The 27463-nt window shown below is 47.8% G+C and overlaps 9 non-coding genes across 9 annotated transcripts; all 9 read right to left on the minus strand.

Annotated features, from left to right (window-relative positions):
* Positions 1 to 2659: 2659 nt before the first annotated feature.
* LOC136598689 (U2 spliceosomal RNA) lies at positions 2660 to 2850 on the minus strand. Its single transcript, XR_010788840.1, has one exon. It is a non-coding gene; the product is annotated as a U2 spliceosomal RNA (small nuclear RNA).
* Positions 2851 to 5466: 2616 nt separating this feature from the next.
* Positions 5467 to 5657, minus strand: LOC136598690 (U2 spliceosomal RNA). Its single transcript, XR_010788841.1, has one exon. It is a non-coding gene; the product is annotated as a U2 spliceosomal RNA (small nuclear RNA).
* A 2630-nt stretch (positions 5658 to 8287) lies between these two features.
* On the minus strand, positions 8288 to 8478 carry LOC136598691 (U2 spliceosomal RNA). The gene has a single exon (XR_010788842.1). It is a non-coding gene; the product is annotated as a U2 spliceosomal RNA (small nuclear RNA).
* A 2640-nt stretch (positions 8479 to 11118) lies between these two features.
* On the minus strand, positions 11119 to 11309 carry LOC136598684 (U2 spliceosomal RNA). The gene has a single exon (XR_010788835.1). It is a non-coding gene; the product is annotated as a U2 spliceosomal RNA (small nuclear RNA).
* A 2621-nt stretch (positions 11310 to 13930) lies between these two features.
* Positions 13931 to 14121, minus strand: LOC136598692 (U2 spliceosomal RNA). The gene has a single exon (XR_010788843.1). It is a non-coding gene; the product is annotated as a U2 spliceosomal RNA (small nuclear RNA).
* Positions 14122 to 16727: 2606 nt separating this feature from the next.
* On the minus strand, positions 16728 to 16918 carry LOC136598685 (U2 spliceosomal RNA). The gene has a single exon (XR_010788836.1). It is a non-coding gene; the product is annotated as a U2 spliceosomal RNA (small nuclear RNA).
* Positions 16919 to 19534: 2616 nt separating this feature from the next.
* On the minus strand, positions 19535 to 19725 carry LOC136598686 (U2 spliceosomal RNA). The gene has a single exon (XR_010788837.1). It is a non-coding gene; the product is annotated as a U2 spliceosomal RNA (small nuclear RNA).
* A 2622-nt stretch (positions 19726 to 22347) lies between these two features.
* On the minus strand, positions 22348 to 22538 carry LOC136598687 (U2 spliceosomal RNA). The gene has a single exon (XR_010788838.1). It is a non-coding gene; the product is annotated as a U2 spliceosomal RNA (small nuclear RNA).
* Positions 22539 to 25220: 2682 nt separating this feature from the next.
* Positions 25221 to 25411, minus strand: LOC136598688 (U2 spliceosomal RNA). The gene has a single exon (XR_010788839.1). It is a non-coding gene; the product is annotated as a U2 spliceosomal RNA (small nuclear RNA).
* Positions 25412 to 27463: the final 2052 nt, after the last annotated feature.

Genomic DNA, 27463 nt, shown 5'->3' on the forward strand with positions numbered 1-27463 from the left:
TGATCTTAGCCAAAAGGCCGAGAAGCGATAACCCGAAATGGGTTTCACCTGTAGCCCGGCCCGCCCAACTCCACTTCCAAGGCTTGAGGCAACACGCTCAGCCAGCACTCTGGGCGCACCCACAATGCACCCAGGCAGCTGGGAGAGCTATTAAAACTTTCCATAGCCCCGCCCCACGCCTTCTCAACCGCGCCCAGCCTCACACCCTCAGTCCTTCCTCTTGCACCGTGCTCACGCATCCTAGGCTTGCAGAGCCTGCTGCTGCTGCTACTGCAGGACTCGTCAGCTCCCTACAAAGGATGGTTAAGCCGGCGATGACACTAGAAGCAAGCACTAGTTTGTCTCTGAAGGTGCGTCGGTCGGTCGGTTGGAGGGATCTCTTCGGCCGGCCGCATTTCCAGTGGGGACGGATGGAAACTTTTAACCTAAAATAAGGGAAATTGGCTTCGGCCCCATAGGGCTTTATTGCCTTCCCCTGGGCCAGCATTAGTAGACCCTAGTAAGGAGAATATTAGAGCGGCATGGTCATCCGAAGAACTTAAAAACATACAGCAGGCCTTTTTTGCCCGCCCGCCATACATACATACATACATAACTACAGATTTTATATTTTTTTTTACATATATACATTATATATACACACACACACACACACACACACACACACACACACACACACACACACACACACACACACACACACACACACACACAATCTTAAATCTATCTTTAATCTATATCTACAAAATCTGTAATTTAGAAATAATCCATATCTATATTCTACATAATTAATAAAGATAGATAGATAGATAGATAGATAGATAGATAGATAGACTCACTCACATACATGCATACATACATACATACTGTATGCAATTGAGCCAGGTGTTTGGAAGGCTGACGATGTCACTCCTTTGTGATGTCATCAATTTAGAAGCATTAATACCGGGCTTGGCAGCCATTTCAGTCAGTCTCTGCTGCAGCTGGGAGACGGGAGATGGTCTTTATTTCCACCAAGAAGCTGCAGAACTACCGGTAACTGCATCATTTTTATTTTATTCAATATAGGTTTTATTGGTTTCATGGAGGGGGGGAAACTTTTGCCTTATCTCAAAGCAATGTAAAATTAACTTTGACAATGAAACTTAATAAATCAATTTCGAGTTGAACTATATCATGTTTGTCTGTGATATTTTATAAGGTCTACAAACAGGGGAATGAGGGGAGGGTAAGGGGGGGGGTAGGTATCTATGACACGGGAGAAAGAAAAAATAAAACAAAAAGGGGGGGGGGGGCGGGCTCCGGAATTGTTGTTTCTCTTTACGATTGTGGTTTAAACGTGTTACTCACATGTCCCTGTCTGTAACCACTTGGTAAATAGGGGTGAGCTCCGGGCATCTATCCATATCGCCCAGGTGTGATACAATTTATCATAGCCTGACGGCTCATCTGGAAGCCTCATTCTCTCCATACGCTCTATTTCGTGGATCATTGCTATTTTTAGTGGAGTGCATTTTTTATGCAGCACACAAGGGGGAGACAGCGGCCTACCAAAATCGAGTTGGCTGCTGCTGTGGCTTTCTTTTTTTAAAAAAAGGTAGGTTCCGTTCTTCCATGGTGAGGAATAGGCAGGGAGGTTCGGTTTTTGCCAGCTGGGGAATGCTTATAGGCAAGGCCTTATCCCTGGTGGTGCATGTAACGTCAGACCACGTTTCAGCATTCAGTCAGTCAGTGGCTGACAAACGAGCTCCATGCAAGTTTACATTAAACAGACACATTTCTTTCTTTACTGTATTGACTGCGGTCTGTAATCGAGCGGTTGAACTGTTTCTGTGTCCATGCATTGAATAAAGCAATACATCCTTGTAAAGTAGGCGTCCGTTCGTTGGAGTTCTTTGCTCCCCGAGTGTTGCTCCATCTCTAAACGTTGGCCTGGATCTTCATGGACGAATACTGCCCATCCCACGTGGAGCGTGTATCTCAGCCCGCGTGGAGTGCTGCAGTCCAATGAGGTATTCCGTGCTACATAGCAAGCCTTGGGCCTGTGTGATTGGGGGTCCGCTGCTGTCTGTCCACTCTGAAGCGCGCATCCGGGGCCGGCCGCTTTTCGACTACCAGCGACTGCAGGTCACACACACAGGCTGGTTGGAATGGCCTAGCATTATCCTGATCCGGAGGTGTAACTTGAAGCTGCGGGGCCCCAGTACAAAGTCTGGAACTGGGCCCCCAAACTATAAAGCGTCATTGATAGCATTGGTTTACAATGTGGGGAAGAGAGACTTTATGGGCCCCCTAGGGCTCCGGGCCCCCTGCACATACACCCATGACCCGAATACGTGGAGCATACAGACGCAGGCTGCCAGGATACGCTGTGCCTGCCCGATGTTTCCAACTTGGCTATTAGCGCAGCGGTAGGTACGAACTATAGAGTGCGGCTGCCATATGAACTGGTGTGTGTGTGTGTGTGTGTTTTGCTTCCAGTTGTACCTGTGCTGTGCACACTCTGGCAGACGCAGCTGCTCAGTGGATACAATGTTGCGAGCAGACGGGCTGAGTGTCAATCAAAGTGCTTGGGTGGTAGCAGCAGCCGCCGCCACAGCTGCGCTGCACCTCTTGCTCGTCGGTTTTGTTTTTCTGCTTTTGGAAACTGCTGTAGGAAAGGGGGTGCACCGGTCCTGGAGGTACTGCAATACCAGGTCAATGCGTGGAGTGGACAGAGCAAGCTCTTTTTCCAGCTCCCTGTTCTAAAAATCCATTTAATATATGGTCCCCAGATAGGGGACGTATCAGATATTAAACTGATAAGAACAGATACTACACTTGATCTTAGCCAAAAGGCCGAGAAGCGATAACCCGAAATGGGTTTCACCTGTAGCCCGGCCCGCCCAACTCCACTTCCAAGGCTTGAGGCAACACGCTCAGCCAGCACTCTGGGCGCACCCACAATGCACCCAGGCAGCTGGGAGAGCTATTAAAACTTTCCATAGCCCCGCCCCACGCCTTCTCAACCGCGCCCAGCCTCACACCCTCAGTCCTTCCTCTTGCACCGTGCTCACGCATCCTAGGCTTGCAGAGCCTGCTGCTGCTGCTACTGCAGGACTCGTCAGCTCCCTACAAAGGATGGTTAAGCCGGCGATGACACTAGAAGCAAGCACTAGTTTGTCTCTGAAGGTGCGTCGGTCGGTCGGTTGGAGGGATCTCTTCGGCCGGCCGCATTTCCAGTGGGGACGGATGGAAACTTTTAACCTAAAATAAGGGAAATTGGCTTCGGCCCCATAGGGCTTTATTGCCTTCCCCTGGGCCAGCATTAGTAGACCCTAGTAAGGAGAATATTAGAGCGGCATGGTCATCCGAAGAACTTAAAAACATACAGCAGGCCTTTTTTGCCCGCCCGCCATACATACATACATACATAACTACAGATTTTATATTTTTTTTTACATATATACATTATATATACACACACACACACACACACACACACACACACACACACACACACACACACACACACACACACAATCTTAAATCTATCTTTAATCTATATCTACAAAATCTGTAATTTAGAAATAATCCATATCTATATTCTACATAATTAATAAAGATAGATAGATAGATAGATAGATAGATAGATAGATAGACTCACTCACATACATGCATACATACATACATACTGTATGCAATTGAGCCAGGTGTTTGGAAGGCTGACGATGTCACTCCTTTGTGATGTCATCAATTTAGAAGCATTAATACCGGGCTTGGCAGCCATTTCAGTCAGTCTCTGCTGCAGCTGGGAGACGGGAGATGGTCTTTATTTCCACCAAGAAGCTGCAGAACTACCGGTAACTGCATCATTTTTATTTTATTCAATATAGGTTTTATTGGTTTCATGGAGGGGGGGAAACTTTTGCCTTATCTCAAAGCAATGTAAAATTAACTTTGACAATGAAACTTAATAAATCAATTTCGAGTTGAACTATATCATGTTTGTCTGTGATATTTTATAAGGTCTACAAACAGGGGAATGAGGGGAGGGTAAGGGGGGGGTAGGTATCTATGACACGGGAGAAAGAAAAAATAAAACAAAAAGGGGGGGGGGGGCGGGCTCCGGAATTGTTGTTTCTCTTTACGATTGTGGTTTAAACGTGTTACTCACATGTCCCTGTCTGTAACCACTTGGTAAATAGGGGTGAGCTCCGGGCATCTATCCATATCGCCCAGGTGTGATACAATTTATCATAGCCTGACGGCTCATCTGGAAGCCTCATTCTCTCCATACGCTCTATTTCGTGGATCATTGCTATTTTTAGTGGAGTGCATTTTTTATGCAGCACACAAGGGGGAGACAGCGGCCTACCAAAATCGAGTTGGCTGCTGCTGTGGCTTTCTTTTTTTAAAAAAAAGGTAGGTTCCGTTCTTCCATGGTGAGGAATAGGCAGGGAGGTTCGGTTTTTGCCAGCTGGGGAATGCTTATAGGCAAGGCCTTATCCCTGGTGGTGCATGTAACGTCAGACCACGTTTCAGCATTCAGTCAGTCAGTGGCTGACAAACGAGCTCCATGCAAGTTTACATTAAACAGACACATTTCTTTCTTTACTGTATTGACTGCGGTCTGTAATCGAGCGGTTGAACTGTTTCTGTGTCCATGCATTGAATAAAGCAATACATCCTTGTAAAGTAGGCGTCCGTTCGTTGGAGTTCTTTGCTCCCCGAGTGTTGCTCCATCTCTAAACGTTGGCCTGGATCTTCATGGACGAATACTGCCCATCCCACGTGGAGCGTGTATCTCAGCCCGCGTGGAGTGCTGCAGTCCAATGAGGTATTCCGTGCTACATAGCAAGCCTTGGGCCTGTGTGATTGGGGGTCCGCTGCTGTCTGTCCACTCTGAAGCGCGCATCCGGGGCCGGCCGCTTTTCGACTACCAGCGACTGCAGGTCACACACACAGGCTGGTTGGAATGGCCTAGCATTATCCTGATCCGGAGGTGTAACTTGAAGCTGCGGGGCCCCAGTACAAAGTCTGGAACTGGGCCCCCAAACTATAAAGCGTCATTGATAGCATTGGTTTACAATGTGGGGAAGAGAGACTTTATGGGCCCCCTAGGGCTCCGGGCCCCCTGCACATACACCCATGACCCGAATACGTGGAGCATACAGACGCAGGCTGCCAGGATACGCTGTGCCTGCCCGATGTTTCCAACTTGGCTATTAGCGCAGCGGTAGGTACGAACTATAGAGTGCGGCTGCCATATGAACTTGTGTGTGTGTGTGTGTGTGTTTTGCTTCCAGTTGTACCTGTGCTGTGCACACTCTGGCAGACGCAGCTGCTCAGTGGATACAATGTTGCGAGCAGACGGGCTGAGTGTCAATCAAAGTGCTTGGGTGGTAGCAGCAGCCGCCGCCACAGCTGCGCTGCACCTCTTGCTCGTCGGTTTTGTTTTTCTGCTTTTGGAAACTGCTGTAGGAAAGGGGGTGCACCGGTCCTGGAGGTACTGCAATACCAGGTCAATGCGTGGAGTGGACAGAGCAAGCTCTTTTTCCAGCTCCCTGTTCTAAAAATCCATTTAATATATGGTCCCCAGATAGGGGACGTATCAGATATTAAACTGATAAGAACAGATACTACACTTGATCTTAGCCAAAAGGCCGAGAAGCGATAACCCGAAATGGGTTTCACCTGTAGCCCGGCCCGCCCAACTCCACTTCCAAGGCTTGAGGCAACACGCTCAGCCAGCACTCTGGGCGCACCCACAATGCACCCAGGCAGCTGGGAGAGCTATTAAAACTTTCCATAGCCCCGCCCCACGCCTTCTCAACCGCGCCCAGCCTCACACCCTCAGTCCTTCCTCTTGCACCGTGCTCACGCATCCTAGGCTTGCAGAGCCTGCTGCTGCTGCTACTGCAGGACTCGTCAGCTCCCTACAAAGGATGGTTAAGCCGGCGATGACACTAGAAGCAAGCACTAGTTTGTCTCTGAAGGTGCGTCGGTCGGTCGGTTGGAGGGATCTCTTCGGCCGGCCGCATTTCCAGTGGGGACGGATGGAAACTTTTAACCTAAAATAAGGGAAATTGGCTTCGGCCCCATAGGGCTTTATTGCCTTCCCCTGGGCCAGCATTAGTAGACCCTAGTAAGGAGAATATTAGAGCGGCATGGTCATCCGAAGAACTTAAAAACATACAGCAGGCCTTTTTTGCCCGCCCGCCATACATACATACATACATAACTACAGATTTTATATTTTTTTTTACATATATACATTATATATACACACACACACACACACACACACACACACACACACACACACACACACACACACACACACAATCTTAAATCTATCTTTAATCTATATCTACAAAATCTGTAATTTAGAAATAATCCATATCTATATTCTACATAATTAATAAAGATAGATAGATAGATAGATAGATAGATAGATAGATAGATAGATAGATAGATAGACTCACTCACATACATGCATACATACATACATACTGTATGCAATTGAGCCAGGTGTTTGGAAGGCTGACGATGTCACTCCTTTGTGATGTCATCAATTTAGAAGCATTAATACCGGGCTTGGCAGCCATTTCAGTCAGTCTCTGCTGCAGCTGGGAGACGGGAGATGGTCTTTATTTCCACCAAGAAGCTGCAGAACTACCGGTAACTGCATCATTTTTATTTTATTCAATATAGGTTTTATTGGTTTCATGGAGGGGGGGAAACTTTTGCCTTATCTCAAAGCAATGTAAAATTAACTTTGACAATGAAACTTAATAAATCAATTTCGAGTTGAACTATATCATGTTTGTCTGTGATATTTTATAAGGTCTACAAACAGGGGAATGAGGGGAGGGTAAGGGGGGGGTAGGTATCTATGACACGGGAGAAAGAAAAAATAAAACAAAAAGGGGGGGGGGGGCGGGCTCCGGAATTGTTGTTTCTCTTTACGATTGTGGTTTAAACGTGTTACTCACATGTCCCTGTCTGTAACCACTTGGTAAATAGGGGTGAGCTCCGGGCATCTATCCATATCGCCCAGGTGTGATACAATTTATCATAGCCTGACGGCTCATCTGGAAGCCTCATTCTCTCCATACGCTCTATTTCGTGGATCATTGCTATTTTTAGTGGAGTGCATTTTTTATGCAGCACACAAGGGGGAGACAGCGGCCTACCAAAATCGAGTTGGCTGCTGCTGTGGCTTTCTTTTTTTAAAAAAAAGGTAGGTTCCGTTCTTCCATGGTGAGGAATAGGCAGGGAGGTTCGGTTTTTGCCAGCTGGGGAATGCTTATAGGCAAGGCCTTATCCCTGGTGGTGCATGTAACGTCAGACCACGTTTCAGCATTCAGTCAGTCAGTGGCTGACAAACGAGCTCCATGCAAGTTTACATTAAACAGACACATTTCTTTCTTTACTGTATTGACTGCGGTCTGTAATCGAGCGGTTGAACTGTTTCTGTGTCCATGCATTGAATAAAGCAATACATCCTTGTAAAGTAGGCGTCCGTTCGTTGGAGTTCTTTGCTCCCCGAGTGTTGCTCCATCTCTAAACGTTGGCCTGGATCTTCATGGACGAATACTGCCCATCCCACGTGGAGCGTGTATCTCAGCCCGCGTGGAGTGCTGCAGTCCAATGAGGTATTCCGTGCTACATAGCAAGCCTTGGGCCTGTGTGATTGGGGGTCCGCTGCTGTCTGTCCACTCTGAAGCGCGCATCCGGGGCCGGCCGCTTTTCGACTACCAGCGACTGCAGGTCACACACACAGGCTGGTTGGAATGGCCTAGCATTATCCTGATCCGGAGGTGTAACTTGAAGCTGCGGGGCCCCAGTACAAAGTCTGGAACTGGGCCCCCAAACTATAAAGCGTCATTGATAGCATTGGTTTACAATGTGGGGAAGAGAGACTTTATGGGCCCCCTAGGGCTCCGGGCCCCCTGCACATACACCCATGACCCGAATACGTGGAGCATACAGACGCAGGCTGCCAGGATACGCTGTGCCTGCCCGATGTTTCCAACTTGGCTATTAGCGCAGCGGTAGGTACGAACTATAGAGTGCGGCTGCCATATGAACTGGTGTGTGTGTGTGTGTGTGTTTTGCTTCCAGTTGTACCTGTGCTGTGCACACTCTGGCAGACGCAGCTGCTCAGTGGATACAATGTTGCGAGCAGACGGGCTGAGTGTCAATCAAAGTGCTTGGGTGGTAGCAGCAGCCGCCGCCACAGCTGCGCTGCACCTCTTGCTCGTCGGTTTTGTTTTTCTGCTTTTGGAAACTGCTGTAGGAAAGGGGGTGCACCGGTCCTGGAGGTACTGCAATACCAGGTCAATGCGTGGAGTGGACAGAGCAAGCTCTTTTTCCAGCTCCCTGTTCTAAAAATCCATTTAATATATGGTCCCCAGATAGGGGACGTATCAGATATTAAACTGATAAGAACAGATACTACACTTGATCTTAGCCAAAAGGCCGAGAAGCGATAACCCGAAATGGGTTTCACCTGTAGCCCGGCCCGCCCAACTCCACTTCCAAGGCTTGAGGCAACACGCTCAGCCAGCACTCTGGGCGCACCCACAATGCACCCAGGCAGCTGGGAGAGCTATTAAAACTTTCCATAGCCCCGCCCCACGCCTTCTCAACCGCGCCCAGCCTCACACCCTCAGTCCTTCCTCTTGCACCGTGCTCACGCATCCTAGGCTTGCAGAGCCTGCTGCTGCTGCTACTGCAGGACTCGTCAGCTCCCTACAAAGGATGGTTAAGCCGGCGATGACACTAGAAGCAAGCACTAGTTTGTCTCTGAAGGTGCGTCGGTCGGTCGGTTGGAGGGATCTCTTCGGCCGGCCGCATTTCCAGTGGGGACGGATGGAAACTTTTAACCTAAAATAAGGGAAATTGGCTTCGGCCCCATAGGGCTTTATTGCCTTCCCCTGGGCCAGCATTAGTAGACCCTAGTAAGGAGAATATTAGAGCGGCATGGTCATCCGAAGAACTTAAAAACATACAGCAGGCCTTTTTTGCCCGCCCGCCATACATACATACATACATAACTACAGATTTTATATTTTTTTTTACATATATACATTATATATACACACACACACACACACACACACACACACACACACACACACACACACACACACACACACACAATCTTAAATCTATCTTTAATCTATATCTACAAAATCTGTAATTTAGAAATAATCCATATCTATATTCTACATAATTAATAAAGATAGATAGATAGATAGATAGATAGATAGATAGATAGATAGATAGATAGATAGATAGATAGACTCACTCACATACATGCATACATACATACATACTGTATGCAATTGAGCCAGGTGTTTGGAAGGCTGACGATGTCACTCCTTTGTGATGTCATCAATTTAGAAGCATTAATACCGGGCTTGGCAGCCATTTCAGTCAGTCTCTGCTGCAGCTGGGAGACGGGAGATGGTCTTTATTTCCACCAAGAAGCTGCAGAACTACCGGTAACTGCATCATTTTTATTTTATTCAATATAGGTTTTATTGGTTTCATGGAGGGGGGGAAACTTTTGCCTTATCTCAAAGCAATGTAAAATTAACTTTGACAATGAAACTTAATAAATCAATTTCGAGTTGAACTATATCATGTTTGTCTGTGATATTTTATAAGGTCTACAAACAGGGGAATGAGGGGAGGGTAAGGGGGGGGTAGGTATCTATGACACGGGAGAAAGAAAAAATAAAACAAAAAGGGGGGGGGGGGCGGGCTCCGGAATTGTTGTTTCTCTTTACGATTGTGGTTTAAACGTGTTACTCACATGTCCCTGTCTGTAACCACTTGGTAAATAGGGGTGAGCTCCGGGCATCTATCCATATCGCCCAGGTGTGATACAATTTATCATAGCCTGACGGCTCATCTGGAAGCCTCATTCTCTCCATACGCTCTATTTCGTGGATCATTGCTATTTTTAGTGGAGTGCATTTTTTATGCAGCACACAAGGGGGAGACAGCGGCCTACCAAAATCGAGTTGGCTGCTGCTGTGGCTTTCTTTTTTTAAAAAAAAGGTAGGTTCCGTTCTTCCATGGTGAGGAATAGGCAGGGAGGTTCGGTTTTTGCCAGCTGGGGAATGCTTATAGGCAAGGCCTTATCCCTGGTGGTGCATGTAACGTCAGACCACGTTTCAGCATTCAGTCAGTCAGTGGCTGACAAACGAGCTCCATGCAAGTTTACATTAAACAGACACATTTCTTTCTTTACTGTATTGACTGCGGTCTGTAATCGAGCGGTTGAACTGTTTCTGTGTCCATGCATTGAATAAAGCAATACATCCTTGTAAAGTAGGCGTCCGTTCGTTGGAGTTCTTTGCTCCCCGAGTGTTGCTCCATCTCTAAACGTTGGCCTGGATCTTCATGGACGAATACTGCCCATCCCACGTGGAGCGTGTATCTCAGCCCGCGTGGAGTGCTGCAGTCCAATGAGGTATTCCGTGCTACATAGCAAGCCTTGGGCCTGTGTGATTGGGGGTCCGCTGCTGTCTGTCCACTCTGAAGCGCGCATCCGGGGCCGGCCGCTTTTCGACTACCAGCGACTGCAGGTCACACACACAGGCTGGTTGGAATGGCCTAGCATTATCCTGATCCGGAGGTGTAACTTGAAGCTGCGGGGCCCCAGTACAAAGTCTGGAACTGGGCCCCCAAACTATAAAGCGTCATTGATAGCATTGGTTTACAATGTGGGGAAGAGAGACTTTATGGGCCCCCTAGGGCTCCGGGCCCCCTGCACATACACCCATGACCCGAATACGTGGAGCATACAGACGCAGGCTGCCAGGATACGCTGTGCCTGCCCGATGTTTCCAACTTGGCTATTAGCGCAGCGGTAGGTACGAACTATAGAGTGCGGCTGCCATATGAACTGGTGTGTGTGTGTGTGTGTGTTTTGCTTCCAGTTGTACCTGTGCTGTGCACACTCTGGCAGACGCAGCTGCTCAGTGGATACAATGTTGCGAGCAGACGGGCTGAGTGTCAATCAAAGTGCTTGGGTGGTAGCAGCAGCCGCCGCCACAGCTGCGCTGCACCTCTTGCTCGTCGGTTTTGTTTTTCTGCTTTTGGAAACTGCTGTAGGAAAGGGGGTGCACCGGTCCTGGAGGTACTGCAATACCAGGTCAATGCGTGGAGTGGACAGAGCAAGCTCTTTTTCCAGCTCCCTGTTCTAAAAATCCATTTAATATATGGTCCCCAGATAGGGGACATATCAGATATTAAACTGATAAGAACAGATACTACACTTGATCTTAGCCAAAAGGCCGAGAAGCGATAACCCGAAATGGGTTTCACCTGTAGCCCGGCCCGCCCAACTCCACTTCCAAGGCTTGAGGCAACACGCTCAGCCAGCACTCTGGGCGCACCCACAATGCACCCAGGCAGCTGGGAGAGCTATTAAAACTTTCCATAGCCCCGCCCCACGCCTTCTCAACCGCGCCCAGCCTCACACCCTCAGTCCTTCCTCTTGCACCGTGCTCACGCATCCTAGGCTTGCAGAGCCTGCTGCTGCTGCTACTGCAGGACTCGTCAGCTCCCTACAAAGGATGGTTAAGCCGGCGATGACACTAGAAGCAAGCACTAGTTTGTCTCTGAAGGTGCGTCGGTCGGTCGGTTGGAGGGATCTCTTCGGCCGGCCGCATTTCCAGTGGGGACGGATGGAAACTTTTAACCTAAAATAAGGGAAATTGGCTTCGGCCCCATAGGGCTTTATTGCCTTCCCCTGGGCCAGCATTAGTAGACCCTAGTAAGGAGAATATTAGAGCGGCATGGTCATCCGAAGAACTTAAAAACATACAGCAGGCCTTTTTTGCCCGCCCGCCATACATACATACATACATAACTACAGATTTTATATTTTTTTTTACATATATACATTATATATACACACACACACACACACACACACACACACACACACACACACACACACACACACACACAATCTTAAATCTATCTTTAATCTATATCTACAAAATCTGTAATTTAGAAATAATCCATATCTATATTCTACATAATTAATAAAGATAGATAGATAGATAGATAGATAGATAGATAGATAGATAGATAGACTCACTCACATACATGCATACATACATACATACTGTATGCAATTGAGCCAGGTGTTTGGAAGGCTGACGATGTCACTCCTTTGTGATGTCATCAATTTAGAAGCATTAATACCGGGCTTGGCAGCCATTTCAGTCAGTCTCTGCTGCAGCTGGGAGACGGGAGATGGTCTTTATTTCCACCAAGAAGCTGCAGAACTACCGGTAACTGCATCATTTTTATTTTATTCAATATAGGTTTTATTGGTTTCATGGAGGGGGGGAAACTTTTGCCTTATCTCAAAGCAATGTAAAATTAACTTTGACAATGAAACTTAATAAATCAATTTCGAGTTGAACTATATCATGTTTGTCTGTGATATTTTATAAGGTCTACAAACAGGGGAATGAGGGGAGGGTAAGGGGGGGGTAGGTATCTATGACACGGGAGAAAGAAAAAATAAAACAAAAAGGGGGGGGGGGGGCGGGCTCCGGAATTGTTGTTTCTCTTTACGATTGTGGTTTAAACGTGTTACTCACATGTCCCTGTCTGTAACCACTTGGTAAATAGGGGTGAGCTCCGGGCATCTATCCATATCGCCCAGGTGTGATACAATTTATCATAGCCTGACGGCTCATCTGGAAGCCTCATTCTCTCCATACGCTCTATTTCGTGGATCATTGCTATTTTTAGTGGAGTGCATTTTTTATGCAGCACACAAGGGGGAGACAGCGGCCTACCAAAATCGAGTTGGCTGCTGCTGTGGCTTTCTTTTTTTAAAAAAAAGGTAGGTTCCGTTCTTCCATGGTGAGGAATAGGCAGGGAGGTTCGGTTTTTGCCAGCTGGGGAATGCTTATAGGCAAGGCCTTATCCCTGGTGGTGCATGTAACGTCAGACCACGTTTCAGCATTCAGTCAGTCAGTGGCTGACAAACGAGCTCCATGCAAGTTTACATTAAACAGACACATTTCTTTCTTTACTGTATTGACTGCGGTCTGTAATCGAGCGGTTGAACTGTTTCTGTGTCCATGCATTGAATAAAGCAATACATCCTTGTAAAGTAGGCGTCCGTTCGTTGGAGTTCTTTGCTCCCCGAGTGTTGCTCCATCTCTAAACGTTGGCCTGGATCTTCATGGACGAATACTGCCCATCCCACGTGGAGCGTGTATCTCAGCCCGCGTGGAGTGCTGCAGTCCAATGAGGTATTCCGTGCTACATAGCAAGCCTTGGGCCTGTGTGATTGGGGGTCCGCTGCTGTCTGTCCACTCTGAAGCGCGCATCCGGGGCCGGCCGCTTTTCGACTACCAGCGACTGCAGGTCACACACACAGGCTGGTTGGAATGGCCTAGCATTATCCTGATCCGGAGGTGTAACTTGAAGCTGCGGGGCCCCAGTACAAAGTCTGGAACTGGGCCCCCAAACTATAAAGCGTCATTGATAGCATTGGTTTACAATGTGGGGAAGAGAGACTTTATGGGCCCCCTAGGGCTCCGGGCCCCCTGCACATACACCCATGACCCGAATACGTGGAGCATACAGACGCAGGCTGCCAGGATACGCTGTGCCTGCCCGATGTTTCCAACTTGGCTATTAGCGCAGCGGTAGGTACGAACTATAGAGTGCGGCTGCCATATGAACTGGTGTGTGTGTGTGTGTGTGTTTTGCTTCCAGTTGTACCTGTGCTGTGCACACTCTGGCAGACGCAGCTGCTCAGTGGATACAATGTTGCGAGCAGACGGGCTGAGTGTCAATCAAAGTGCTTGGGTGGTAGCAGCAGCCGCCGCCACAGCTGCGCTGCACCTCTTGCTCGTCGGTTTTGTTTTTCTGCTTTTGGAAACTGCTGTAGGAAAGGGGGTGCACCGGTCCTGGAGGTACTGCAATACCAGGTCAATGCGTGGAGTGGACAGAGCAAGCTCTTTTTCCAGCTCCCTGTTCTAAAAATCCATTTAATATATGGTCCCCAGATAGGGGACGTATCAGATATTAAACTGATAAGAACAGATACTACACTTGATCTTAGCCAAAAGGCCGAGAAGCGATAACCCGAAATGGGTTTCACCTGTAGCCCGGCCCGCCCAACTCCACTTCCAAGGCTTGAGGCAACACGCTCAGCCAGCACTCTGGGCGCACCCACAATGCACCCAGGCAGCTGGGAGAGCTATTAAAACTTTCCATAGCCCCGCCCCACGCCTTCTCAACCGCGCCCAGCCTCACACCCTCAGTCCTTCCTCTTGCACCGTGCTCACGCATCCTAGGCTTGCAGAGCCTGCTGCTGCTGCTACTGCAGGACTCGTCAGCTCCCTACAAAGGATGGTTAAGCCGGCGATGACACTAGAAGCAAGCACTAGTTTGTCTCTGAAGGTGCGTCGGTCGGTCGGTTGGAGGGATCTCTTCGGCCGGCCGCATTTCCAGTGGGGACGGATGGAAACTTTTAACCTAAAATAAGGGAAATTGGCTTCGGCCCCATAGGGCTTTATTGCCTTCCCCTGGGCCAGCATTAGTAGACCCTAGTAAGGAGAATATTAGAGCGGCATGGTCATCCGAAGAACTTAAAAACATACAGCAGGCCTTTTTTGCCCGCCCGCCATACATACATACATACATAACTACAGATTTTATATTTTTTTTTACATATATACATTATATATACACACACACACACACACACACACACACACACACACACACACACACAATCTTAAATCTATCTTTAATCTATATCTACAAAATCTGTAATTTAGAAATAATCCATATCTATATTCTACATAATTAATAAAGATAGATAGATAGATAGATAGATAGATAGATAGATAGACTCACTCACATACATGCATACATACATACATACTGTAACTGTATGCAATTGAGCCAGGTGTTTGGAAGGCTGACGATGTCACTCCTTTGTGATGTCATCAATTTAGAAGCATTAATACCGGGCTTGGCAGCCATTTCAGTCAGTCTCTGCTGCAGCTGGGAGACGGGAGATGGTCTTTATTTCCACCAAGAAGCTGCAGAACTACCGGTAACTGCATCATTTTTATTTTATTCAATATAGGTTTTATTGGTTTCATGGAGGGGGGGAAACTTTTGCCTTATCTCAAAGCAATGTAAAATTAACTTTGACAATGAAACTTAATAAATCAATTTCGAGTTGAACTATATCATGTTTGTCTGTGATATTTTATAAGGTCTACAAACAGGGGAATGAGGGGAGGGTAAGGGGGGGGTAGGTATCTATGACACGGGAGAAAGAAAAAATAAAACAAAAAGGGGGGGGGGGGCGGGCTCCGGAATTGTTGTTTCTCTTTACGATTGTGGTTTAAACGTGTTACTCACATGTCCCTGTCTGTAACCACTTGGTAAATAGGGGTGAGCTCCGGGCATCTATCCATATCGCCCAGGTGTGATACAATTTATCATAGCCTGACGGCTCATCTGGAAGCCTCATTCTCTCCATACGCTCTATTTCGTGGATCATTGCTATTTTTAGTGGAGTGCATTTTTTATGCAGCACACAAGGGGGAGACAGCGGCCTACCAAAATCGAGTTGGCTGCTGCTGTGGCTTTCTTTTTTTAAAAAAAAGGTAGGTTCCGTTCTTCCATGGTGAGGAATAGGCAGGGAGGTTCGGTTTTTGCCAGCTGGGGAATGCTTATAGGCAAGGCCTTATCCCTGGTGGTGCATGTAACGTCAGACCACGTTTCAGCATTCAGTCAGTCAGTGGCTGACAAACGAGCTCCATGCAAGTTTACATTAAACAGACACATTTCTTTCTTTACTGTATTGACTGCGGTCTGTAATCGAGCGGTTGAACTGTTTCTGTGTCCATGCATTGAATAAAGCAATACATCCTTGTAAAGTAGGCGTCCGTTCGTTGGAGTTCTTTGCTCCCCGAGTGTTGCTCCATCTCTAAACGTTGGCCTGGATCTTCATGGACGAATACTGCCCATCCCACGTGGAGCGTGTATCTCAGCCCGCGTGGAGTGCTGCAGTCCAATGAGGTATTCCGTGCTACATAGCAAGCCTTGGGCCTGTGTGATTGGGGGTCCGCTGCTGTCTGTCCACTCTGAAGCGCGCATCCGGGGCCGGCCGCTTTTCGACTACCAGCGACTGCAGGTCACACACACAGGCTGGTTGGAATGGCCTAGCATTATCCTGATCCGGAGGTGTAACTTGAAGCTGCGGGGCCCCAGTACAAAGTCTGGAACTGGGCCCCCAAACTATAAAGCGTCATTGATAGCATTGGTTTACAATGTGGGGAAGAGAGACTTTATGGGCCCCCTAGGGCTCCGGGCCCCCTGCACATACACCCATGACCCGAATACGTGGAGCATACAGACGCAGGCTGCCAGGATACGCTGTGCCTGCCCGATGTTTCCAACTTGGCTATTAGCGCAGCGGTAGGTACGAACTATAGAGTGCGGCTGCCATATGAACTGGTGTGTGTGTGTGTGTGTGTTTTGCTTCCAGTTGTACCTGTGCTGTGCACACTCTGGCAGACGCAGCTGCTCAGTGGATACAATGTTGCGAGCAGACGGGCTGAGTGTCAATCAAAGTGCTTGGGTGGTAGCAGCAGCCGCCGCCACAGCTGCGCTGCACCTCTTGCTCGTCGGTTTTGTTTTTCTGCTTTTGGAAACTGCTGTAGGAAAGGGGGTGCACCGGTCCTGGAGGTACTGCAATACCAGGTCAATGCGTGGAGTGGACAGAGCAAGCTCTTTTTCCAGCTCCCTGTTCTAAAAATCCATTTAATATATGGTCCCCAGATAGGGGACGTATCAGATATTAAACTGATAAGAACAGATACTACACTTGATCTTAGCCAAAAGGCCGAGAAGCGATAACCCGAAATGGGTTTCACCTGTAGCCCGGCCCGCCCAACTCCACTTCCAAGGCTTGAGGCAACACGCTCAGCCAGCACTCTGGGCGCACCCACAATGCACCCAGGCAGCTGGGAGAGCTATTAAAACTTTCCATAGCCCCGCCCCACGCCTTCTCAACCGCGCCCAGCCTCACACCCTCAGTCCTTCCTCTTGCACCGTGCTCACGCATCCTAGGCTTGCAGAGCCTGCTGCTGCTGCTACTGCAGGACTCGTCAGCTCCCTACAAAGGATGGTTAAGCCGGCGATGACACTAGAAGCAAGCACTAGTTTGTCTCTGAAGGTGCGTCGGTCGGTCGGTTGGAGGGATCTCTTCGGCCGGCCGCATTTCCAGTGGGGACGGATGGAAACTTTTAACCTAAAATAAGGGAAATTGGCTTCGGCCCCATAGGGCTTTATTGCCTTCCCCTGGGCCAGCATTAGTAGACCCTAGTAAGGAGAATATTAGAGCGGCATGGTCATCCGAAGAACTTAAAAACATACAGCAGGCCTTTTTTGCCCGCCCGCCATACATACATACATACATAACTACAGATTTTATATTTTTTTTTACATATATACATTATATATACACACACACACACACACACACACACACACACACACACACACACACACACACACACACACACAATCTTAAATCTATCTTTAATCTATATCTACAAAATCTGTAATTTAGAAATAATCCATATCTATATTCTACATAATTAATAAAGATAGATAGATAGATAGATAGATAGATAGATAGATAGACTCACTCACATACATGCATACATACATACATACTGTATGCAATTGAGCCAGGTGTTTGGAAGGCTGACGATGTCACTCCTTTGTGATGTCATCAATTTAGAAGCATTAATACCGGGCTTGGCAGCCATTTCAGTCAGTCTCTGCTGCAGCTGGGAGACGGGAGATGGTCTTTATTTCCACCAAGAAGCTGCAGAACTACCGGTAACTGCATCATTTTTATTTTATTCAATATAGGTTTTATTGGTTTCATGGAGGGGGGGAAACTTTTGCCTTATCTCAAAGCAATGTAAAATTAACTTTGACAATGAAACTTAATAAATCAATTTCGAGTTGAACTATATCATGTTTGTCTGTGATATTTTATAAGGTCTACAAACAGGGGAATGAGGGAGGGTAAGGGGGGGGTAGGTATCTATGACACGGGAGAAAGAAAAAATAAAACAAAAAGGGGGGGGGGGGGCGGGCTCCGGAATTGTTGTTTCTCTTTACGATTGTGGTTTAAACGTGTTACTCACATGTCCCTGTCTGTAACCACTTGGTAAATAGGGGTGAGCTCCGGGCATCTATCCATATCGCCCAGGTGTGATACAATTTATCATAGCCTGACGGCTCATCTGGAAGCCTCATTCTCTCCATACGCTCTATTTCGTGGATCATTGCTATTTTTAGTGGAGTGCATTTTTTATGCAGCACACAAGGGGGAGACAGCGGCCTACCAAAATCGAGTTGGCTGCTGCTGTGGCTTTCTTTTTTTAAAAAAAAGGTAGGTTCCGTTCTTCCATGGTGAGGAATAGGCAGGGAGGTTCGGTTTTTGCCAGCTGGGGAATGCTTATAGGCAAGGCCTTATCCCTGGTGGTGCATGTAACGTCAGACCACGTTTCAGCATTCAGTCAGTCAGTGGCTGACAAACGAGCTCCATGCAAGTTTACATTAAACAGACACATTTCTTTCTTTACTGTATTGACTGCGGTCTGTAATCGAGCGGTTGAACTGTTTCTGTGTCCATGCATTGAATAAAGCAATACATCCTTGTAAAGTAGGCGTCCGTTCGTTGGAGTTCTTTGCTCCCCGAGTGTTGCTCCATCTCTAAACGTTGGCCTGGATCTTCATGGACGAATACTGCCCATCCCACGTGGAGCGTGTATCTCAGCCCGCGTGGAGTGCTGCAGTCCAATGAGGTATTCCGTGCTACATAGCAAGCCTTGGGCCTGTGTGATTGGGGGTCCGCTGCTGTCTGTCCACTCTGAAGCGCGCATCCGGGGCCGGCCGCTTTTCGACTACCAGCGACTGCAGGTCACACACACAGGCTGGTTGGAATGGCCTAGCATTATCCTGATCCGGAGGTGTAACTTGAAGCTGCGGGGCCCCAGTACAAAGTCTGGAACTGGGCCCCCAAACTATAAAGCGTCATTGATAGCATTGGTTTACAATGTGGGGAAGAGAGACTTTATGGGCCCCCTAGGGCTCCGGGCCCCCTGCACATACACCCATGACCCGAATACGTGGAGCATACAGACGCAGGCTGCCAGGATACGCTGTGCCTGCCCGATGTTTCCAACTTGGCTATTAGCGCAGCGGTAGGTACGAACTATAGAGTGCGGCTGCCATATGAACTGGTGTGTGTGTGTGTGTGTGTTTTGCTTCCAGTTGTACCTGTGCTGTGCACACTCTGGCAGACGCAGCTGCTCAGTGGATACAATGTTGCGAGCAGACGGGCTGAGTGTCAATCAAAGTGCTTGGGTGGTAGCAGCAGCCGCCGCCACAGCTGCGCTGCACCTCTTGCTCGTCGGTTTTGTTTTTCTGCTTTTGGAAACTGCTGTAGGAAAGGGGGTGCACCGGTCCTGGAGGTACTGCAATACCAGGTCAATGCGTGGAGTGGACAGAGCAAGCTCTTTTTCCAGCTCCCTGTTCTAAAAATCCATTTAATATATGGTCCCCAGATAGGGGACGTATCAGATATTAAACTGATAAGAACAGATACTACACTTGATCTTAGCCAAAAGGCCGAGAAGCGATAACCCGAAATGGGTTTCACCTGTAGCCCGGCCCGCCCAACTCCACTTCCAAGGCTTGAGGCAACACGCTCAGCCAGCACTCTCTGGGCGCACCCACAATGCACCCAGGCAGCTGGGAGAGCTATTAAAACTTTCCATAGCCCCGCCCCACGCCTTCTCAACCGCGCCCAGCCTCACACCCTCAGTCCTTCCTCTTGCACCGTGCTCACGCATCCTAGGCTTGCAGAGCCTGCTGCTGCTGCTACTGCAGGACTCGTCAGCTCCCTACAAAGGATGGTTAAGCCGGCGATGACACTAGAAGCAAGCACTAGTTTGTCTCTGAAGGTGCGTCGGTCGGTCGGTTGGAGGGATCTCTTCGGCCGGCCGCATTTCCAGTGGGGACGGATGGAAACTTTTAACCTAAAATAAGGGAAATTGGCTTCGGCCCCATAGGGCTTTATTGCCTTCCCCTGGGCCAGCATTAGTAGACCCTAGTAAGGAGAATATTAGAGCGGCATGGTCATCCGAAGAACTTAAAAACATACAGCAGGCCTTTTTTGCCCGCCCGCCATACATACATACATACATAACTACAGATTTTATATTTTTTTTTACATATATACATTATATATACACACACACACACACACACACACACACACACACACACACACACACACACACACACACACAATCTTAAATCTATCTTTAATCTATATCTACAAAATCTGTAATTTAGAAATAATCCATATCTATATTCTACATAATTAATAAAGATAGATAGATAGATAGATAGATAGATAGATAGATAGATAGACTCACTCACATACATGCATACATACATACATACTGTATGCAATTGAGCCAGGTGTTTGGAAGGCTGACGATGTCACTCCTTTGTGATGTCATCAATTTAGAAGCATTAATACCGGGCTTGGCAGCCATTTCAGTCAGTCTCTGCTGCAGCTGGGAGACGGGAGATGGTCTTTATTTCCACCAAGAAGCTGCAGAACTACCGGTAACTGCATCATTTTTATTTTATTCAATATAGGTTTTATTGGTTTCATGGAGGGGGGGAAACTTTTGCCTTATCTCAAAGCAATGTAAAATTAACTTTGACAATGAAACTTAATAAATCAATTTCGAGTTGAACTATATCATGTTTGTCTGTGATATTTTATAAGGTCTACAAACAGGGGAATGAGGGGAGGGTAAGGGGGGGGTAGGTATCTATGACACGGGAGAAAGAAAAAATAAAACAAAAAGGGGGGGGGGGGCGGGCTCCGGAATTGTTGTTTCTCTTTACGATTGTGGTTTAAACGTGTTACTCACATGTCCCTGTCTGTAACCACTTGGTAAATAGGGGTGAGCTCCGGGCATCTATCCATATCGCCCAGGTGTGATACAATTTATCATAGCCTGACGGCTCATCTGGAAGCCTCATTCTCTCCATACGCTCTATTTCGTGGATCATTGCTATTTTTAGTGGAGTGCATTTTTTATGCAGCACACAAGGGGGAGACAGCGGCCTACCAAAATCGAGTTGGCTGCTGCTGTGGCTTTCTTTTTTTAAAAAAAAGGTAGGTTCCGTTCTTCCATGGTGAGGAATAGGCAGGGAGGTTCGGTTTTTGCCAGCTGGGGAATGCTTATAGGCAAGGCCTTATCCCTGGTGGTGCATGTAACGTCAGACCACGTTTCAGCATTCAGTCAGTCAGTGGCTGACAAACGAGCTCCATGCAAGTTTACATTAAACAGACACATTTCTTTCTTTACTGTATTGACTGCGGTCTGTAATCGAGCGGTTGAACTGTTTCTGTGTCCATGCATTGAATAAAGCAATACATCCTTGTAAAGTAGGCGTCCGTTCGTTGGAGTTCTTTGCTCCCCGAGTGTTGCTCCATCTCTAAACGTTGGCCTGGATCTTCATGGACGAATACTGCCCATCCCACGTGGAGCGTGTATCTCAGCCCGCGTGGAGTGCTGCAGTCCAATGAGGTATTCCGTGCTACATAGCAAGCCTTGGGCCTGTGTGATTGGGGGTCCGCTGCTGTCTGTCCACTCTGAAGCGCGCATCCGGGGCCGGCCGCTTTTCGACTACCAGCGACTGCAGGTCACACACACAGGCTGGTTGGAATGGCCTAGCATTATCCTGATCCGGAGGTGTAACTTGAAGCTGCGGGGCCCCAGTACAAAGTCTGGAACTGGGCCCCCAAACTATAAAGCGTCATTGATAGCATTGGTTTACAATGTGGGGAAGAGAGACTTTATGGGCCCCCTAGGGCTCCGGGCCCCCTGCACATACACCCATGACCCGAATACGTGGAGCATACAGACGCAGGCTGCCAGGATACGCTGTGCCTGCCCGATGTTTCCAACTTGGCTATTAGCGCAGCGGTAGGTACGAACTATAGAGTGCGGCTGCCATATGAACTGGTGTGTGTGTGTGTGTGTGTGTTTTGCTTCCAGTTGTACCTGTGCTGTGCACACTCTGGCAGACGCAGCTGCTCAGTGGATACAATGTTGCGAGCAGACGGGCTGAGTGTCAATCAAAGTGCTTGGGTGGTAGCAGCAGCCGCCGCCACAGCTGCGCTGCACCTCTTGCTCGTCGGTTTTGTTTTTCTGCTTTTGGAAACTGCTGTAGGAAAGGGGGTGCACCGGTCCTGGAGGTACTGCAATACCAGGTCAATGCGTGGAGTGGACAGAGCAAGCTCTTTTTCCAGCTCCCTGTTCTAAAAATCCATTTAATATATGGTCCCCAGATAGGGGACGTATCAGATATTAAACTGATAAGAACAGATACTACACTTGATCTTAGCCAAAAGGCCGAGAAGCGATAACCCGAAATGGGTTTCACCTGTAGCCCGGCCCGCCCAACTCCACTTCCAAGGCTTGAGGCAACACGCTCAGCCAGCACTCTGGGCGCACCCACAATGCACCCAGGCAGCTGGGAGAGCTATTAAAACTTTCCATAGCCCCGCCCCACGCCTTCTCAACCGCGCCCAGCCTCACACCCTCAGTCCTTCCTCTTGCACCGTGCTCACGCATCCTAGGCTTGCAGAGCCTGCTGCTGCTGCTACTGCAGGACTCGTCAGCTCCCTACAAAGGATGGTTAAGCCGGCGATGACACTAGAAGCAAGCACTAGTTTGTCTCTGAAGGTGCGTCGGTCGGTCGGTTGGAGGGATCTCTTCGGCCGGCCGCATTTCCAGTGGGGACGGATGGAAACTTTTAACCTAAAATAAGGGAAATTGGCTTCGGCCCCATAGGGCTTTATTGCCTTCCCCTGGGCCAGCATTAGTAGACCCTAGTAAGGAGAATATTAGAGCGGCATGGTCATCCGAAGAACTTAAAAACATACAGCAGGCCTTTTTTGCCCGCCCGCCATACATACATACATACATAACTACAGATTTTATATTTTTTTTTACATATATACATTATATATACACACACACACACACACACACACACACACACACACACACACACACACACACACACACACACAATCTTAAATCTATCTTTAATCTATATCTACAAAATCTGTAATTTAGAAATAATCCATATCTATATTCTACATAATTAATAAAGATAGATAGATAGATAGATAGATAGATAGATAGATAGATAGACTCACTCACATACATGCATACATACATACATACTGTATGCAATTGAGCCAGGTGTTTGGAAGGCTGACGATGTCACTCCTTTGTGATGTCATCAATTTAGAAGCATTAATACCGGGCTTGGCAGCCATTTCAGTCAGTCTCTGCTGCAGCTGGGAGACGGGAGATGGTCTTTATTTCCACCAAGAAGCTGCAGAACTACCGGTAACTGCATCATTTTTATTTTATTCAATATAGGTTTTATTGGTTTCATGGAGGGGGGGAAACTTTTGCCTTATCTCAAAGCAATGTAAAATTAACTTTGACAATGAAACTTAATAAATCAATTTCGAGTTGAACTATATCATGTTTGTCTGTGATATTTTATAAGGTCTACAAACAGGGGAATGAGGGGAGGGTAAGGGGGGGGTAGGTATCTATGACACGGGAGAAAGAAAAAATAAAACAAAAAGGGGGGGGGGGGGCGGGCTCCGGAATTGTTGTTTCTCTTTACGATTGTGGTTTAAACGTGTTACTCACATGTCCCTGTCTGTAACCACTTGGTAAATAGGGGTGAGCTCCGGGCATCTATCCATATCGCCCAGGTGTGATACAATTTATCATAGCCTGACGGCTCATCTGGAAGCCTCATTCTCTCCATACGCTCTATTTCGTGGATCATTGCTATTTTTAGTGGAGTGCATTTTTTATGCAGCACACAAGGGGGAGACAGCGGCCTACCAAAATCGAGTTGGCTGCTGCTGTGGCTTTCTTTTTTTAAAAAAAGGTAGGTTCCGTTCTTCCATGGTGAGGAATAGGCAGGGAGGTTCGGTTTTTGCCAGCTGGGGAATGCTTATAGGCAAGGCCTTATCCCTGGTGGTGCATGTAACGTCAGACCACGTTTCAGCATTCAGTCAGTAGGCAAGGCCTTATCCCTGGTGGTGCATGTAACGTCAGACCACGTTTCTGCATTCAGTCAGTCAGTGGCTGACAAACGAGCTCCATGCAAGTTTACATTAAACAGACACATTTCTTTCTTTACTGTATTGACTGCGGTCTGTAATCGAGCGGTTGAACTGTTTCTGTGTCCATGCATTGAATAAAGCAATACATCCTTGTAAAGTAGGCGTCCGTTCGTTGGAGTTCTTTGCTCCCCGAGTGTTGCTCCATCTCTAAACGTTGGCCTGGATCTTCATGGACGAATACTGCCCATCCCACGTGGAGCGTGTATCTCAGCCCGCGTGGAGTGCTGCAGTCCAATGAGGTATTCCGTGCTACATAGCAAGCCTTGGGCCTGTGTGATTGGGGGTCCGCTGCTGTCTGTCCACTCTGAAGCGCGCATCCGGGGCCGGCCGCTTTTCGACTACCAGCGACTGCAGGTCACACACACAGGCTGGTTGGAATGGCCTAGCATTATCCTGATCCGGAGGTGTAACTTGAAGCTGCGGGGCCCCAGTACAAAGTCTGGAACTGGGCCCCCAAACTATAAAGCGTCATTGATAGCATTGGTTTACAATGTGGGGAAGAGAGACTTTATGGGCCCCCTAGGGCTCCGGGCCCCCTGCACATACACCCATGACCCGAATACGTGGAGCATACAGACGCAGGCTGCCAGGATACGCTGTGCCTGCCCGATGTTTCCAACTTGGCTATTAGCGCAGCGGTAGGTACGAACTATAGAGTGCGGCTGCCATATGAACTGGTGTGTGTGTGTGTGTGTGTTTTGCTTCCAGTTGTACCTGTGCTGTGCACACTCTGGCAGACGCAGCTGCTCAGTGGATACAATGTTGCGAGCAGACGGGCTGAGTGTCAATCAAAGTGCTTGGGTGGTAGCAGCAGCCGCCGCCACAGCTGCGCTGCACCTCTTGCTCGTCGGTTTTGTTTTTCTGCTTTTGGAAACTGCTGTAGGAAAGGGGGTGCACCGGTCCTGGAGGTACTGCAATACCAGGTCAATGCGTGGAGTGGACAGAGCAAGCTCTTTTTCCAGCTCCCTGTTCTAAAAATCCATTTAATATATGGTCCCCAGATAGGGGACGTATCAGATATTAAACTGATAAGAACAGATACTACACTTGATCTTAGCCAAAAGGCCGAGAAGCGATAACCCGAAATGGGTTTCACCTGTAGCCCGGCCCGCCCAACTCCACTTCCAAGGCTTGAGGCAACACGCTCAGCCAGCACTCTGGGCGCACCCACAATGCACCCAGGCAGCTGGGAGAGCTATTAAAACTTTCCATAGCCCCGCCCCACGCCTTCTCAACCGCGCCCAGCCTCACACCCTCAGTCCTTCCTCTTGCACCGTGCTCACGCATCCTAGGCTTGCAGAGCCTGCTGCTGCTGCTACTGCAGGACTCGTCAGCTCCCTACAAAGGATGGTTAAGCCGGCGATGACACTAGAAGCAAGCACTAGTTTGTCTCTGAAGGTGCGTCGGTCGGTCGGTTGGAGGGATCTCTTCGGCCGGCCGCATTTCCAGTGGGGACGGATGGAAACTTTTAACCTAAAATAAGGGAAATTGGCTTCGGCCCCATAGGGCTTTATTGCCTTCCCCTGGGCCAGCATTAGTAGACCCTAGTAAGGAGAATATTAGAGCGGCATGGTCATCCGAAGAACTTAAAAACATACAGCAGGCCTTTTTTGCCCGCCCGCCATACATACATACATACATAACTACAGATTTTATATTTTTTTTTACATATATACATTATATATACACACACACACACACACACACACACACACACAACACACACACACACACACACACACACACACAATCTTAAATCTATCTTTAATCTATATCTACAAAATCTGTAATTTAGAAATAATCCATATCTATATTCTACATAATTAATAAAGATAGATAGATAGATAGATAGATAGATAGATAGATAGACTCACTCACATACATGCATACATACATACATACTGTATGCAATTGAGCCAGGTGTTTGGAAGGCTGACGATGTCACTCCTTTGTGATGTCATCAATTTAGAAGCATTAATACCGGGCTTGGCAGCCATTTCAGTCAGTCTCTGCTGCAGCTGGGAGACGGGAGATGGTCTTTATTTCCACCAAGAAGCTGCAGAACTACCGGTAACTGCATCATTTTTATTTTATTCAATATAGGTTTTATTGGTTTCATGGAGGGGGGGAAACTTTTGCCTTATCTCAAAGCAATGTAAAATTAACTTTGACAATGAAACTTAATAAATCAATTTCGAGTTGAACTATATCATGTTTGTCTGTGATATTTTATAAGGTCTACAAACAGGGGAATGAGGGGAGGGTAAGGGGGGGGTAGGTATCTATGACACGGGAGAAAGAAAAAATAAAACAAAAAGGGGGGGGGGGGCGGGCTCCGGAATTGTTGTTTCTCTTTACGATTGTGGTTTAAACGTGTTACTCACATGTCCCTGTCTGTAACCACTTGGTAAATAGGGGTGAGCTCCGGGCATCTATCCATATCGCCCAGGTGTGATACAATTTATCATAGCCTGACGGCTCATCTGGAAGCCTCATTCTCTCCATACGCTCTATTTCGTGGATCATTGCTATTTTTAGTGGAGTGCATTTTTTATGCAGCACACAAGGGGGAGACAGCGGCCTACCAAAATCGAGTTGGCTGCTGCTGTGGCTTTCTTTTTTTAAAAAAAAGGTAGGTTCCGTTCTTCCATGGTGAGGAATAGGCAGGGAGGTTCGGTTTTTGCCAGCTGGGGAATGCTTATAGGCAAGGCCTTATCCCTGGTGGTGCATGTAACGTCAGACCACGTTTCAGCATTCAGTCAGTCAGTGGCTGACAAACGAGCTCCATGCAAGTTTACATTAAACAGACACATTTCTTTCTTTACTGTATTGACTGCGGTCTGTAATCGAGCGGTTGAACTGTTTCTGTGTCCATGCATTGAATAAAGCAATACATCCTTGTAAAGTAGGCGTCCGTTCGTTGGAGTTCTTTGCTCCCCGAGTGTTGCTCCATCTCTAAACGTTGGCCTGGATCTTCATGGACGAATACTGCCCATCCCACGTGGAGCGTGTATCTCAGCCCGCGTGGAGTGCTGCAGTCCAATGAGGTATTCCGTGCTACATAGCAAGCCTTGGGCCTGTGTGATTGGGGGTCCGCTGCTGTCTGTCCACTCTGAAGCGCGCATCCGG

This window comes from Eleutherodactylus coqui, unplaced genomic scaffold (assembly GCF_035609145.1).
Source record: "Eleutherodactylus coqui strain aEleCoq1 unplaced genomic scaffold, aEleCoq1.hap1 HAP1_SCAFFOLD_835, whole genome shotgun sequence".
Classification (NCBI taxonomy): domain Eukaryota; kingdom Metazoa; phylum Chordata; class Amphibia; order Anura; family Eleutherodactylidae; genus Eleutherodactylus; species Eleutherodactylus coqui.